At 42.5% G+C, this 17,135-nt stretch overlaps 1 pseudogene; it reads left to right on the top strand.

Moving 5' to 3' along the window:
• The first annotated feature begins 3,434 nt into the window (after positions 1-3,434).
• LOC129674185 (small nucleolar RNA SNORA17) lies at positions 3,435-3,574 on the top strand (annotated as a pseudogene).
• The last annotated feature ends 13,561 nt before the right edge of the window (positions 3,575-17,135 follow it).

The following is a 17,135-nucleotide window of genomic DNA, read 5'->3' as shown; positions in this document are numbered from 1 at the left end:
GCTGAGCCCTAACTTGGGAGCCAAGCCTTTGTGAGTTGCAGGCCTGGGGTAAGGATGTCCTCCACTCAGAGCAGCTGGAGAACAGAACCTGCTGTGCTGCTGGGATTCTTTGTTACCACACAATGGGCTTCTGAGAACTTGTTACAGAACCTTCTGAAATAGCTGTGGAGGTGGGAGGAAGAAGAATGTGTTTGGAGGCAAGAGGGGAGGAGTGAGGAGCCTGAAAAATGAATCACATTAGGAACTTCTAGAATACAAATTGAGTTTTGTCCTAAATTCTATAGTGGTACTTGTGTTAATGGATCACCTGAGAACAAAGCTCCCTTTAAAGGGAGTTGGAATGTGCTTTAAAAAACTACTTCACATGTGGTTCCAAGTGGGCGCGCATGCATGCACACACACACACACACACACACACACACACACACACACACACAATTAATTTGAAAAGATTTGTAAACAAATACAACCTCACTCAAATGAAGATCAATAGGTCATGTTAATGCAAAATTACGAAGTTTTTGGTTTGTATTAATTTCTTCTTTATTTTTTACACAACTAGGAAATCACTGCTCCTCACTGTATAAGGAAAGAATCAGATCAGTTTGATTGAGTTGGTGTGGATGAGGTAAAAATAGGTGGACTAATGTCACATTTTACACGTATCTTGATGGTTGCCTTTAGCAAGTTTGAGGCTGTGGCCAATGGAAGCTTGTTCATGGAACTGGGGGAGAAGACCCCTCCTATCACACTTTGTGAGCACTTAACCTGGCTTTTACTCCCTGCTACATCATACCCACTTCTAGCCACATAGCTCCCTCTGTCCTACTTCATAACCTTACTTCTTAAGTTCTTAAGTGTTAACAATTGAAAAGAAAGCCTTACTCATCATTAAGGATAGATAGTGGGAGTCTGCGAGGTCATGAGATGCTTTCATTGCCTTAGTAGGAAACTTGGGTGAGGGTCTACCTCAGAGAAACTGCAGGCAGCCAGCCCCCTTCATTCCTGTTTCTTAACATCACGGTTGGTTTCATGGAAATGTCGTATCAGAATGCTTCCCAGGCACCCTGGAGAATTAACCCAGTAAACCAAAAACATCCCTCATGCGTTTACCACACCTAAACCAACAACAAATGGTAACGTGATGATCTCCACCATATTTAGTTTCTTTCTATGACTCTCTGGGGCTTGTTTGTTTGTTTGTTTACTGGAAAGCAACTTTGAGCTTTATCTGCTTTCATTCATCATCGATGGATGTGGATCACTTCTCTCAATTTGCAAAAACACACACACATACACGATACTCTGTTCATTACTGGCCCTTTGATGCCTTGCTCCAAGTTATTGGGTAAGTTTGAACATTTTGCAAATGTGTCCATAGGTGAGGTCGGTCCATGGCTGCTCCATTATTTAACAAAACAGTACCATATTTTTGTGAATACAAATTAAGGTGTCTTGGATTTTTAAGTAATATATGAAACAATAACATCTGAATTATTTAGAATTCCTTTAACTTCTCTTTTGTTTTATTTGTACTTCCATTAGAAGGCAGTTTCCAAGCTATTGCATTCATATACAGCAATATGTGTTTAAATTTTTCTGGGTTATTTTGATAACTTCACTAGGAAATAGTCTACTGAGAGGTTTTAAATATGTTACCAGTAGGCTCCATGTAACTGTTTAATTCTTATCTATATTATTTTTATCTTGAATATTTGTTTTTCTCTTTTTTTTTCTTATTCTTAGTTTTTCCTTTTCAACAATGTGAGGACTCTAAGCATAATTTTCACCTTACCCTATAGATTTTCAAAAGAATAGCCCTTTCCAGTGATTTCTTTGATTTTCTATTTGCCTCAAGGGTTATCTTAACTAGGTTTCACAGTTTTCAAGTAATTACATTTTGAGATCTTATTTTTGGTTGAAACTTAGATCAGGGAATATGGATTATAAAATCTCTATTTCTCTTATTTGAAGGCTTTCTTTGGAAAAACGACATGACCTATTTTTTTCATTAATATCGAGTTATACAAAGGGATGTATAGTCTCTAATCAAAGAGTAAATGCATAATAATAAACTGATTCAATTATTTAGTTCTTATAGTCTTTTGTTAAATCTGTCACTGAATAAAACATTTTAAGACCATTTTATTTTCATACTTTTTCTTGCCTTTCCCATTGCTCTTGTTTGATATCAAGAGTGAACTCCACAGGTGCTTAAGAAGGTGCGATCATCAAGTGCGGGTGAAGATCTGCACACGTGACTGCCAGTTTTCATGTCAATATCTGAGCCGCTTGTCTATTGCTAGGACCCTGGGCTTACCATGCTTTAACAAGTATGAAAGCACAGAGTAGGGGGGGTTTCATTCAAATCATTCAGGTTTTACTGAGCATCTGCCATCTGTCATCAGTATTTTCAGAACAGAATTAGAATAGTTAGTTGAAAGAGAGAAATCCTTGTGCCAAGAAAACTTACATTCAGTTAGAAATAGAAACAAGTCATATTCTGTTTCCTGAGAACCTAAAAAATTTAATTCCTTTCATTAATGGCTTGCTCATATTTTGAGATGCATGTTTCATTTCTGTATTCCCCAGTACTTGGAGAGGTAAACTACATTTGATTTAAAACATGTCTCTAATTTAAAAGTAGACCTATGGGCTGGAATGATGGCTTAGCAGTTCAATGCCCTGGCTGCTTTCCAAGGCATATGGATTTGAATCCTGGCAACCACATGGTGGCTCACAACCATTTGTAATTCCAGTTCAGGGAGCCAGTACCCTCACCTGTACGCCAAGGGCACCAAGTATGCACACGGTACACTTAAATGTGTGTAGGCAAAATATCCCACTTATAAAATAATTTTTTAAAGTTGTTTCCATCACTGTCAATTGTCAACAATTTAATATTGAACATTTTCTTTGGTTTACTTATTATTTTTTAGATTATAATATAATTGCAATTTCTTCCTTCCCTTTCTTCTTTCCTAATACCCCATCCCACTGTTCTTCAAATTGATGTCAATAAGGCCTCCCTCCACCCTACCTAAAGAACTATAGTCAACTAAGGCATACTAAGAGTGGGAGAGCTAGTATTCTCCAGAGAGGAGCACACCAATTAGTTGTTCAGTGTCAAATGTTCAGCCCTGAAAATATGTATACAAGCAACATTATATCGACTGAGGAGGTTATATTTAGGAATATGTATTAGCGTGTGTGTGTGTGTGTGTGTGTGTGTGTGTGTGTGTGTACATATGCATGCAGTAAAAATTAGTGGAAAAGGGGGCTATGCATTTGAAGTCAGAGTTTCTCTGTGTAGCCTTGGCTGTCCTGGACTCACTTTGTAGGCCAGCTGCGTCTGCTTCCCGGAGTGCTGGGATTACAGGCGTGCATCACCGTGCCCGGCTGAACATTTTTTTCACTTAAAGAAAATAAATGTACATGCCCATAGAAGTGTTACAGGTGTGGCTGCTGTGTCACACGTGTATAAGCAGGTGGCAGATGGGAGAGACAGGAGAGAGGCTGTGTCTAGGCTCAGCATTCTGACCTGTGAACACTGAATGATTACTAGCCTAACAATCCCTGAGAAAAGTGAGCCAGAGCTATCTACCAGTCCAGTGCTGTGCAAGCCCAGATGGGCTTCCAGGGCAGGAAGCAAGCCAGAGACTAGAAGAACCATGCCTGCGTCTCTCGGCCCTGGGCAGGAGCAAGTCCAAGACAATTACCAGTCCCATGTCATGGGGCAAAAACAGGGAGATAGCCTGAGATGGCCACCAGTTTAGCGCTGCACAGGCCTGGGTGTGGGGGGCCGGCCAGTGGGGGAGCATGCCTGAGATGACCCCTGCCCGGTGCCATAATGCAAGAGCAGGGCATAGCACTCCTGAGACCACTCTTGAGACAACACCAGACACTCAGAGACACTAGGACTAAAAGGAGCAAGTAAGTGGTGGAGAAATGAAAAAGAAAGAGGAACAGAAGGCTGTGGGCACAATGAAGAGAGGTGTAGGAATAAGGTTATTGTGTAATTCAAACGCTGATTTCTGTACACCCTCCCTCCCATATTCTGAGAATCTCCTGTCTCAATGTTGTGCAAGCACTGCTCCCCAGCTGTCCCCTGATATGCCAATAAAGCAGCTTACAGCCAATCACTAAGCAGGGGAGAGAATAGGGCTGGACTTCCTGCCGGTGGGAGTAGTTAGAGGAGGAAGTACGGGATTCAGCCATGGGCAGAGTTTGAGGACACATTAGAAGAGCTGGCGCAGGAAAAGACACAAAGTGCAAGTGTCTTGGGATTTTGGCAAAGAGGAAGCCAGATTATCTTAGAGGGTTAAGAACAGAGTAATCACTACTTAGGTATTGTGTTGTGAAGCTTATTAAACAAATATAACAGAATCTCAGTTATTTGGGTGATAGGTTAAGAAAAAAAAAACAGAAACAAACACAGTTTTATAAAAATAACATTAACAGAAAGGCCGAAGTGGAGACTCAAGGGTAGGGAGGAATAACCTGAGGTGAGAAGCTGGTGATGCCACCTGGGACCACAGTGGGGTCCTGACCTGTGCTACTGCTAGAGGTTAAGTCTGGGTCTGAGGCCCTGCAGCAGCAAGGGTCTGTTATCACCAAAGGCCAGGCAGACATCTCTGGTCTGGGCAGCCTCCCTCCTGGGCACGCTTAGCTGTCTGAGGGCTTTGCAGAACTGGCCCCACCCCTTGCCTGTGCATTGTGGGAGAGTTCGGCCCTGGGAGCATGAGATCAGAAGAGCTGCCCCTGCCCCCGCCCACTGCAGTACTTGGAAGAGTGAGTGCACATAGCCCAGAAAGTACGGTAGAGCTGGCCCTGGTTGTGGGAGTTGTTAAGCTGGCCCTGAGGGCATGAGTGTGGGAGAGCTGGCCCTGTCACTCATCTCTTGTGAAGTGGCATGGATGAGCGTATCTCTCCCTCATCCTTTGCCCCTCACCACCTGCAGCAGATGGGAGACCTAGCCCTGGGGTCATGAGAAAGGAGAACTGACCTTGCCCTTCTGCACAACTTGGGTGAGTGGTGGTGTGGGTGAGGGAGAGATGCTTTCCCCACCCTCTCCCCTTGCACCTTATGCAGGTGTTTGTTGGGGCTGCTGGTCTGCCAGCCTGCTTTGATATTTAGATCTCAGTGGAAAGACTGCTTTCCCTGGCCTTCACTGGAGTCAGTGACAAGTCACCAAGTCTATCTCCTTTTGTTTGAGACAGCAGGTAGAATGTATTGTCAAAGTCACAGCGTTTGCTTGACTTCTTTGTGAATTTACTCTTTATGCTGAGGTGCTTTTGCTCTGGCTTAAAAGGAGTCTGGAATAAAGCAAGGCATCTATCTTCCACTAGAGCCTCTCAGAAAGGTCCTATGTGTCATGTGTTGGTTTATTAATTTCAATCCTCACTTCCAATTCAAGAACTGTTCGACTCTGGGGCTCTGGCATGCAGGCAAGAGAGTTGGCCCTGGAGTTATTAGAGCAGACCTGGCCCTGCCAATTACCTGCTTCAACATTCAAGAGACCAGCCTTGTGCCTCACCTGGGCAGCACAGTAGAGCTGTTCCTGATGGCACGGACATGGATGAGCTAGCCTTGTGGGCATGAGAGCAGAAGAGCTAGCTCTGCCCCTTGCTAGCTACAGTGCTGGATGAGTGAGCAAGGGCAGGGCAGGAGTGCTCCCCTTAGTGTGTTCTGCCCAGTTCATGAACCCCAAAAGACCAGGAATAAACAGACTCCGCTGTAAATACATGAGGTTCTTTTTATTGTAAATTACAAGCTGCAGCTTGGGCCCACACACCCCATCACGGAAGCGGTGGGAGCCAAGCACCCCCTGCTCAGGTTAGTTGGGTGGTATATAGATTCTGGTCCCTCCCAGCTTGCCCAAGGCAGGAGCGATTCCTGCCTGGCAAGCATCTATTGGTCAAAATGTTACATTTTGAATTGATTGGCTATAGGCAGGTCCCCAGACCATATTGACCTGGTGTCCCTCCCTAGGAGGATGGGCCAGTTTCCTAGCAACTGTTATCTCTAGTGGGTGGGGAAAGAATGCAGTAAGGCGGTCCTTCCCCTCAGGGCATTACTGGGCTTCTCCACCCACCCACTTCAGGTCTTAATAATAGCTGCTAATTTATCTTTTGGTCTCTCAAGTGGTGTGGGTCCAGGAGAGCTGAAGGGCTGATCAGCTCAAATAGCTCTTGGGCCCAGATCCAAGGGTTGGAATTGGCCCACCCCAACTTCTACCACATCTATGAACTGCTGGAGTGCATATTGGGGCCTGTCCTACAGATCCAAAACTACAGGATCTCCATGACACCAGGCATCAACAGGATATCCAAGAGGAGTCCCCGTGAGGATTCAGTATTGTTAGTGTAGCAGAAGCCAGAGGCCTCCCAGCAGACCAATGAGTCATTGTAATAAACATTTCCAAGCAAAGAAGTGTGGACAAGGGTATACTATGGGACACACAACAGCTTCCACAATGAGATCTCTCTCTCCCTCCCTCCCTCCCTCTTCCTTCCTTCCTCCCTTTTTCCTTCCCTCTCTCTTCCTCCCTCCCTCTTTCTCCCTCTCTCCTTCCCTCCCTCTCTCTCCCTTCCTCCCTCTCTCTCCCCTTCCCTCCCTCTTTCTCCCTCTCTCCTTTCCTCCCTCTCTCCTTCCCTCCCCCTCTCTCCCTCCCACTATCCCTCTCCTTCTCTCTGTGTGGGGGCTTGCAAGGGTGGAGGGCAGGTAGGAGGGGAGGAGGAGATGAGTGGGATTGGGGTGGTTGATGTTGAATTCACAAAGAACCAATAAAAAGATTTTGTTTTTGTTTTTAAAGTAGATTTATATTAGCCCTAGAAAACTTGATGCTACAAATCTGCTTTAGACTTAAATCTCCAGGTATCTGTTTTTACTGGTCAGTAAGTTTACTTAAGGTGTTCACTTTTATGTGTATGATATTTTGACTGCATATTTGTATGCATGTGTATCATGTGTGTGCCTGATACAGAAGAGGGGGTCCGATTTCCTGGAACTGGAGTTCCAGTGGTAGTGAGCTGCCATGTGGGTGCTGGGAAATGGAATGGGGCGCTCTTCAAGAGGAGTGAGTGCTCTTAACTGCTGAGCCATCTCACCAGCCCCTCAATAAGAGGTTCTGAGCAGCTAAATCGCTCCCGAAAGAATCCACCACCTTGAAACAGGCAATCAACAACATTTTATGAACAGTAAATAAGTGTAAACAAGTACATTTTAGTGTCTTAACTTATATGGCCTTCAGCTAGAAGTTATACATTTATATACTTACGCTCCAATCTCTACTTATAGGTCAGTTAACCAGCTGTTTTCCTTTGAAGCCACCATGTCTTTTTTTTTTTTAATGTAGAAGTGATTTATATGTGTTGTATTTAATTACATGAATGTTGAAATGTGTATAGTAAAGGGTTAATATTTAAATATATATTTAAGTTTCCTAAGTGAAATTGGGCTGGGGAGTGTTACACACTAGATTTCTTGGGATATGAATCTAGGAAAATCTCATCAGAAAGCAGTAAAATAGGAATAGCTTCACGGAGATGCATGCATGGAGTTTAGCTGGGAATTGCATTCTGACTGAAGTATAGCGCGAGGTGACAAAAGAAAATCACGTGACCAGAATGAAATGAGTGTGGTATGCGCAAGGAAAAATAAAAAGGACGAATCAGGAGCCAAGCTCACAGGCGCCGCAGTTACTTGTATCAAGAAGCGGGCTGAGAGCCTCACAGACCAAGCACCAGGTTGGGCCCTTGGGGAGAGACCGCTGCTGGGACACTGGGACCTAGATGTTCACCTAGTCAGGCGTGCAGCGGGAAGTTCTCGGCGGGGGTGGGAGGCAGGCTGTAAAGATCGGTATCATTAGGAGGCCTTTTCTAACCGTCCCCTCTGGCTCCCAAATAATAAGACACCCCGATTTTATTTATTCTGATTGAATAAATACCGAAATGAGCTAATGGCAAGATGAAGCTGTATTATATGAATGCAGAGAGAGGCAGAGCAGGGCAGGAGAGAGAGGGGAGAAGGCACGGGGAAAGCGCAAAGGGCGGAAGGGGGCTGGAGGAACTGACAAGTCTGGATTACGTAGTGAAGGGTCCCTGAGAATAGGGCGGGGCATGCCAGCCACGCCCTGCAGCAGGTAGATACCTAACATATTCAGTAAGCTTTGAAGCGCCAGAGCTGGGCAGATATTCATCTATTCTAACTCTCCATGCTAGTCTGGCTACTTCCCAGCCACACGCCACAAACTGCTTGCCATATTGGTCCTGCCTGGGCTGCTACTGCTCCATCAGGTCAGTCCTCATGGCTACATCCTTTCTCTCCTTCCTCTTTCTTCTCCCTAACCTACCCGAGACACCAAGACTGGGACCTCCCTGTCTCCTCAGTCAGTCATTGGCTCTCAGCTTCTTCTTTTAACCATTCAGAGATAATTGGGGAACAACGTTTACCCAACATTGATACAGGAGATTCTTCATAGAAATAACAATGCCCGTGTGTGGACTGTAATCAGATCTCAGGACAAAGAACTCTGCATCTGACCAGGCCACACCCCAACAGCAGAGAGTCAGATTTGCCACTGAGGGCAAATGTTAGGACAGAGCCTCTTCCACATCACCACTCCTATGTAACTATAAAGCTTACATACACAATGAAGAGGAGGCTGAGAAGGGGAAGAAGAGCTGACCAGTGCTCATCCCTTTTCACTGTGGACTTCCAGGCCTGGAGCAAGAGAGTGCTCCGGGAGAGAAAAAAAGGAAGCTTTAAAATGAAGCTGTGAAGATGTGTTGGATGGGAGAGAAATGGAGAATTTCTGAGTAAGTGGGAGCAGTGGGGAGAGATATTTGACCTAACTAGAGGATATAACACTGAAGAGCCTTTTAGATACATTCATTAATTTATTCTTTATTCACTAATATGCCTCAAAAGCCTACTTGAGGTCAAAATATCATGCAGGGCTCTAGTGAAAACAAGATTATGAAGACTTGAAGTCTGAATGGGATGTCAGAGATAGATGGGAAGATTTGGCCCCTGATACCATACACTTTTATCAGATTTTGTGGAGAATATTAAAAGATAAAAGTTATGGATTTCCAAGACTTGGTGAAACATGAGAAGCAGCATTTATATTTAATTCTGACTATCTGTAGCTTACAAACATTTAATTAGGGCAGCTATTCGTATTTCCAAGCTTTATCTTACTCAGGGACTCATGGGAAATTGCAAAAATAGCCAAGATCTCAATTACCTTTGACCCAGTTTTCCCCAATAATGACATCTATAAAAACATAGCACAACAGCAAAACCTGAAGCACAGTGTTTGTATAACCCACTAAGTTCACTGAAATTCCAGCAATTTTTGTGCATTTATTTGTGTCAGTGTGTATGTGGCTCTAAACCATGCTCTCATGCGTGTAGAGTTGTGTAATTTATCATCCTTACTCATCAAAACAGATTTTTTTCATTCTAGTTACTTATGTTTCATAGAGAAGCCATACCACAAGAACTTTTAAAAATAAAGCATGAGATATAAATGTATTAAGTTTTATTGAAAGTGTAAATAGGCCGGACGTGGTGGCACATTCCTTTAAAACCAGCACTCGGGAGGCAGAAGCAGCCAGATCTTTGTGAGTACAAGGCCAGCCTGGTCTACAAAGTGAGTCCAGGACAGCCAGGGCTACAGAGAAACCCTGTCTGAAAACAAAACAAAACAAAACAAAAAAAAAAAGGGAAAGTGTAAATAGTATTGCAATTCCTGGTAATTTAATTAATCAGTGTCTTAAATATTACCAATTGTTTTCCATTTGCATGTTTTAATTACGAATTGCTGTTACCATAGACACTACAATCTCATAAAATGCTTCTTAGCTTCTTGTTAGCATGCTGTTACCAGCACAACTGATAAAAGAACACTGATTTGTCTTTCAGAGAACTAAAGTCAACTGACAAAATTATATTATATCTTTTTAAAAATGGATTTTATACATTTTGTTCATTTGGATGCCATGTTACAGTAACCTTCAAAAATGTAACTTATTAAAAATCGTGTTTTACTGATAGTATTTCATATTACAAAAGTCAATTGTAGTAAAAGCCATTCATTGACTGAACATATTAATCCATACTTTTCTTAGACTGTGACCTTGTGTTAACTACTCCAAATGTTACAGCACAATGAAACTTGCAATGTTTAAAGTTCTTTCTAACTCTGAGGTTGGTAATTCCAGAACAGTAACTCCCAGGTCACTTAGCATCTTGACAAAACAGAAACATGTGGCAACTGCAATAATCTTTTGACTTGGTCAGTCTCTTGCCTTCACAGGCAGGTGACTAGGGAGGCAAGAAAATCCTTATCTCCTTGTTAGTAAATAAACCCTGTGAGCTTGAAAGACTTAACATAGTACCACAAGTGGCTGCTTCCTCAAAGGTTTTGCAAACTTTAGGCTAAAAAGAATAAATTATATGGGAGAATAAATCAGTTACTAGCTGTGCTAACAAAAATAATTTCTGTATTTTAATAAAAATGTTACCCCGTTATTTTTAATAACTAAACAAAATATGACAAAACATTGCTGTTTTGGCAGCATTAATCATTTAGCAACGAGCTTCATTCCAATTGAATTAAGTCAAAATGTGGGATGCTCCCTTGTGGGCCAGGCATTTTCTGTGTAGAGAGAAAATAATACTGGGCCAGCTGCCAGAAAAAGTATTTATAAACTAGATTCTCCTCCCCAAATCTGTAATTAATTTCATAAAAATAGTAAGAGCTTTTTTTGTATGTTTGTTTGCTTGAAAATATGTTAGAAGATTCCCATGAGTCAGGTCAATGTGAGTAAATATTTTCAGACTGAGAAAGTGCTTTTTCGTGAAAGTTGAGCTGTATGCTTTGGACAATTGTAACATTCACAGTCTGACATGTGCTTTTACACGTCGATGCAAACACAGCAGAGAAAAGCTAGATTTGTAATTCAGTAATGTTCAGGAAAAAGGCAAGATTAGATTGAAGTACTCACAATATCACCTTTTACAGATAACTTAAAAGTACTTTCATGTATTTGTTTACGTGTGTGTGTGTGTGTGTGTGTGTGTGTGTGTGTCATGCATGCCACAGTGAATGCGTGTGGAGGTGAAGACAGCTTGTGGCAGTCACTTTTTTCTTTTCACATTGTTGGTACCTGGGATGAAACTCGGGTCATTAGCTTAGAAACAAACATTTTTGTCCACTAAGCCATGGGTTTGTTCTCCTCTTGAGAATAAGAATCCCATCTCAAAGCACTCCAGTGCAGGACACTTCTTGCTGCACAGTCTTGGGATACCTCTTGGAGAGACCAGGCCTTTCACTGACTGGCAAAGGTCTTCTCCAGCTGCAGAGGGGGAAGAAAGAAAATAAGCACCAAGGCTGCCTGGTGTTTGCCTTTTGAACGTGTTCATCCCCAATCGCTGTTTCTCGATAGAGAACCCCACTGTAGGACACTAAGTACTGTGCTGTTATATTACATACTTCATTTATTTCCTCAGCATTCATTATACAGCACCATCTGCATGAACTTAATTCCTCATTAAAAATTAGCTTTATTATTTAAAAAGCACTTGTTGGCTGGGGGGTGTAGCTGTGGTAGAACGTGTTTTTAGCACTGGTGAGGCTCCCGTTCGACCCCTAGCATAGCAAAATAAAATTAAATATAAAACTACTAATTTTTGTTTATTATTTTACTGTGTTTGGAAATGTGTTCCTTTCCTCCCCTCCAATTATTCACTTATAACCTACTCTCCCAACTTCATATTCTTGGTCTCTCTCCCTCCCTCCCTCTCCTCCTCCTTTCTTCTCTTTTTCCCTTTCTCTTCTGTAGAGGGATTTTAATTCAGCAACACGGCTACTCTGGCTGCAATACAGACATACCTTAAGCACACGCCTTTAATCCTAAACAATGTAGGTAAGGCTAGTTTGTAGAAGGAAGCACCAATGTTTGAAAGCACAAATGTCTATTTATGCAAAGTGGTGAGTCAAAGAGGAATTTGACAGAATAGGATATGCCCATCTCTAAGGAGAACAGAGAGAAAAGAGAGGAGACTCAAGAGAGAACAGTACAGAGAAGAAGCAGTTTTACCAGGAGAGTTTTACAGATACAGGTTGAAGAGAAAACAAGCTAGACACAGGTAAAGACTGAACAAGCCAGAGAATGAGAATGAGAAGATTAGAAGAGATTGCTAGAGTTAGTTTGGGGCCAAGCAGAGCAATTCAACCAGTATCTGAGAGAAGCCAGTTTAAGTCAGTCAGCTTAGAGAGGCATTTGAGTCAGAAGAGCTGAGGTGAACCCAGCCAGCCAGAGTTTAGAAAAATCTAGAAAGGGTGAGTTCATTTAATGTAAGTCTCAGAAGTTAAAAACATTCTAGGCCTAGATTAAATTGTACAGAGGTTAGAAGCTTCCAGGACTAGGCCTAGGTTAGCAGACAAGGCAGTAAGCTTCCTAGAAGACAATTATATCAGAATAAAAGTTACTTATACACTCTTCTCATATCTCCCGAGCCCAGTTAGTGTTGTCTGTACATACGTGGGTATGGGACCATCTCTTGGAACATGGGTAGCGCTCAGGAACTATGTCTCTGAAGAAGACTGACTTTCCCTCCCCTAGCAGCCATCAGTTGCTAAAAGCTCCTCAGACAGAGGTGGAACTTTATGATCTGCTGCCATCCATGCTGACATGCTTAACCAGCTTGATCTGGTACAAGTCTTGTGCACACAGTTCCAGCTCCTATGGGTTCACGTGTGCCCCTACCGTGTTACAGCACAAGAATACTGTTTGCTGTGGATATCGACTTCCTCTGGCTCTTACAATCTCTCCATCTTATCTTCCAAAATGATCCCTGAATCGTACAGGAAGGAGTGTGAAACAGATTTTAGAGCTGAACGCCTCACAGTCTCTGCATGTTGCCCTGTTGTGAGTCATTGTATTATCATCTGCTGGGAAAAGAAGGAAGCTTCTCTGATGAGGGCTGAGAGATATGCTGATCTATGGGTGTCAAGATGAGAACTTACAGGACCACTTATTTCCATGCCCACCTAACAGCACTATCTTCTCTACCCGAGCCGAGCCTCTGACCTAGCTCGCCGAAGGCTCTGGGTGTAGTTAATGTGGAAGGCGTGTGTTCAATCTTGTGTAGCTTTAAATATAACCAGAAAGTGGTTGATTACTCCCATAACATTCATGTCACTGTTTCGCTGACGAGCATGCCAAACCAGTTGTTGTTGTAGCTCATCAGGTTCACAACTAGGCGAAAGAGTTGATGACTTTTCTACCCTGGTAGTAGAGAGAGAAATTTCTAGAATTGTGAAAGCTAGTTGATAGAGATGAAGTTGCAGGTCAGTACAGGCTTGTTTCTCCATGTCTTATGACTCAGGTATGTCTTCAGCAATGGGGTCTTAATGTCAAGTTCGGGAAGGTAAATAAACAAGAATGTTGGCAATAGCCTGTAATGCTTGGGAAGGTGGCCTATGAGATTCCACTAAACAACAACTTGAAAAGAAGTAACTCTCACCTGGCATTGGGCTTTTAACTCGATACCCTACGGTGTCTAGGGAGGGCATGTATTCCTGATACAGGGTACCAGATTTGGACTTCTTTTATGTATGCATATGTGTGTGTATTATAGGAAGACACTACAGTAGTGAATGTCCATATGGCATTTCCAGAAATTTGTAGTGTTAGTTATTAGCCCACATAGACCTTCTCTTCCCTGATCGCCTACTGAACCCTCCCCATTCTATTCCTCCTCTTTGCTTCTCCGCCTTTCCTCGAAATATCCCTCAGCCCCTAATTAGTTTCCTCTCTTCTGTGAGGACTCCAGTGTAAACACACACATCTAAAAATTTAAAGCTAACATCAACATTCAACATATGGTCTTTCTGGGTCTAAGTGGCCTCATTAAGAATGATTACTTCCAGCTCCAGCCATTTACCTGCAAATATTATTTTTCCTAAAAGCTGAGTAATATAATCAGTTGTTTGCATGAACCATGTTTTCCGTCTTCAATCATCTGGTGATGGAATCTAGGCCATTGCCATTTCAGGCTATTGTGAACCTAGTAGCAATGAACATGGATGCGCAAGCGTCCGGTATAATACAGAGTCCTTTGAGACTCTGGGTGTTAGAGCAAATCTGTTTTTAGCTTTCTGCGGAAAGTGCACACTGATCTCCATCATGGTTGTGCCTGTTTTCACTTCCATCCGCACTTCCCCCACTCCCCATCCAACCCACTTTTGTTATTACTTGTTTTACCAATCTTGGCCATTCCCACTAGAGTAAGACCAAACCTTTTAATTTGCATCCTCCCGAAGGCTAAGAATGTTAAAGAATTTTAAAAAAAAATGTTTTTTGGCTATTTTTATTTCTTCTTTAGTTCTATGCACAATTTTTTACTTGAGTCATTTTCTTGTTGTTTACTTTTTGCATTCTTTGTGTATTTTAGATACTAACACCTCATTAGACGTATAGCTGATAAAGACTCTCCCCCCCACCCCCACCAAGCTCTTCAGGCTGTTTTCTCTTCACTTTCATGATGACATTCTTCAAGTCCCTAGACCTTTGCTTAGACTGATGAATGACAGAGCCTGATGGTCCCTTATTTTCTTTAGGCTAAAAGCTCTCCTGAATGAATAAGAGTACACACAGATATTACCTGAAGAGACATGGAACTTCAAGATAACCTTTCGCTTTCTACCTCATTGATGCATAGAGAAGGAAAGAAAAACAAAGGCTAGTTAAGATGGAGAGAAAAGAAAAGCCCAGAGTTCAGGCATCTTGTGAGGATGCGAGCAGGGAGCTCGTGAGTGATGGTGAATACGGATGGCTAGAGGCTGCTTGTCCAGGGTATCAAGTATCTGAATATGCTGCTGTCTTAACTGTCTATGCGAAGAATGATCCTCCCTACTGTGCTTTTGGTTTTGAACAAGTGAGTTTATTTATTTTTTAAAAAAATAATTTATTTAATTTTTATTTTATGTGCATTATTGTGAAGGAATTTCCGTTACAGACAGTTGTGAGCTGCCATGTGGGTGCTGGGAATTGAACCCAAGTCCCTTTGGAAGAGCAGACGGCACTCTTAACCACTGAACCAAATCTCCAGCCCTACAAGTGAGTTTATTAAGGATACAGCAAGCAGCAAAAAGTAGCAAGCAGGAAATAAATAGTCAAACATCAGATCAGACATGGACACCATCCAGCCAAAGTGGTCTGGGGAAACTGAAAATAAAACTGTCAGTCAGGGCCTCTGATCCACAAAGAGCTTCCCAGAATGTCTTCTCCCGGGGAGACTTGGAATTAGCCTTTCCCTCACATACATCTTTATGTCATGGAATAGCAGTAGTCAAGGCTTTTGCTTTGGGAAGGAGCCTTCAAGTCATTTCCCTCCCAGCTATGCTCCAGGACACATGCATTTATATTCAGATATAATTAAAAAACTCAGCTTACTCGCCTCTGTCCTCAAGGAAATGGTACGTTCAGTACTGTGCTATTTTTCAGCTGTCCGTTTCCCTTTCACAGGCTAAGGGAGGCGATGCATACCAGCCCCAGGTGTGGAGGACATCTCCAGTCTTGGGGGACATTTTAAGGTAAACATGTTTGGGTCTAAAGGGAGAGTAGGCAACCCCATCTTTATAATAGCTTCTTGGCTTAAACAGAGCATGACAACTTCCTAAAAAAATGTGTATTACAGATGCGGAGCTGCTGCAGATGGTAACAGTGAGGTCTGGCATGCGCAGATGAAGCAGAAAGGTGGTGAAGGTCACCAAAGATAAAGGGTCTTAGATGCGAAAAGGGATTTTCAGTGGGTATAGAGATCACTGAGACTATGAACACATCTGAGTTTGAGCAAGAGAGAGAGGCAGATATTGGGCACGTAAGGAACACTATATATGCCAAGGATGGTGGCTTGACTGAGGAGGAGGTGCCTAGCTGAGGGCAATAGGGGAAAGTATGTGATAAATTTTGGATTTGGAAAGAACAGAAGTACTTCAGGAGAACAGAAGAAAGGTCTGATTTCTCCATCTGGCTCAAACAAAAGCACACAAAAGCATGGGTTGACCCAGATGACCAAATCTATAGATGGGTAAGTTACATGAGAATATGAGAAAATGTGGCATGCTAGGGTCAACTGTCTATAATTTCAAGTGTTTGGATTAGGAACACCTTGATACTAAGTAATGGGCAGTATTTGGTGACCTATTTGCCCAGATTTGCTAAAAAGGATCCTAAAAGATCCTAAATGTTTATGTTACTCCTTAATATGAGAATCTAATATGTTGTGGCAATTTTAAAAGTAGATGCTAATAATTCGTATTATTTGGCCTATAATTATTATGGCAGTATTATCTAACCATTCTCATGATCAATACAGACACCTGTTGGATTTTAGATTTGCCTTGAGCTGGGCAGATAATTCCACCTAGACTATCTCATTATCTCCCAGCCCCCATCCCATGCCATCTGCTTTAACCATTTTTATCTGGACTACTTTCCATCCATAATCCCAAAATACTTGCTTATATTCTTCATCTGGGCTATTCCTTTCCACGCCATTCTCAGAGTCCTTCCTCCCGGCCCATGTGGGTTTTTTTTTCCTATCCCATGGCAACTCTACTTTGTCCTTTCTCCTCCACCTTTTCCCACTTCCATTTCCTCTCCTGTCCTCAAGCCTTGGCCACACTTACTCCATCCACCTTGCCCAGGTGTGCTGGCTTTTTATTGGTCAAACAGAGAGGCAATTTTCATTTGGGGTAGTGAGTGTCTGCTTGTAAAAAACAGCAAGCAGACCTCAGGTGGGTGGGGGAGCAGTTAATACTAGAATAGATAGCACCAGACCAACACCAACACAGCATTTTATCACCTGATACCCATTCAGAAGTATGGATTCCTTGAGAGAAACAGAGAATGGATTTGTGACCCTGAATACTGGAAGATCCTCTTGTCTAATGCTGTCAGGCAGTTCCGCAGTCTTTCCAACATCAGGCTCAACCTGATGTCAGAAGAGAAAACTTCAAAAAATTGGTCAAAGAAAACATTGGCTTAAGGAAATTTGCTCTGAAAACAGTGTTTCTATTACAATTCAATGATGCTACAAATGTAGCTAAGATGTTT

The sequence above is a fragment of the Psammomys obesus genome, unplaced genomic scaffold (genome assembly GCF_907164565.1).
Source record: "Psammomys obesus unplaced genomic scaffold, mPsaObe1.curated_primary_1811, whole genome shotgun sequence".
NCBI lineage: Eukaryota > Metazoa > Chordata > Mammalia > Rodentia > Muridae > Psammomys > Psammomys obesus.
This window is presented reverse-complemented; position numbering and strand designations above follow the sequence as displayed.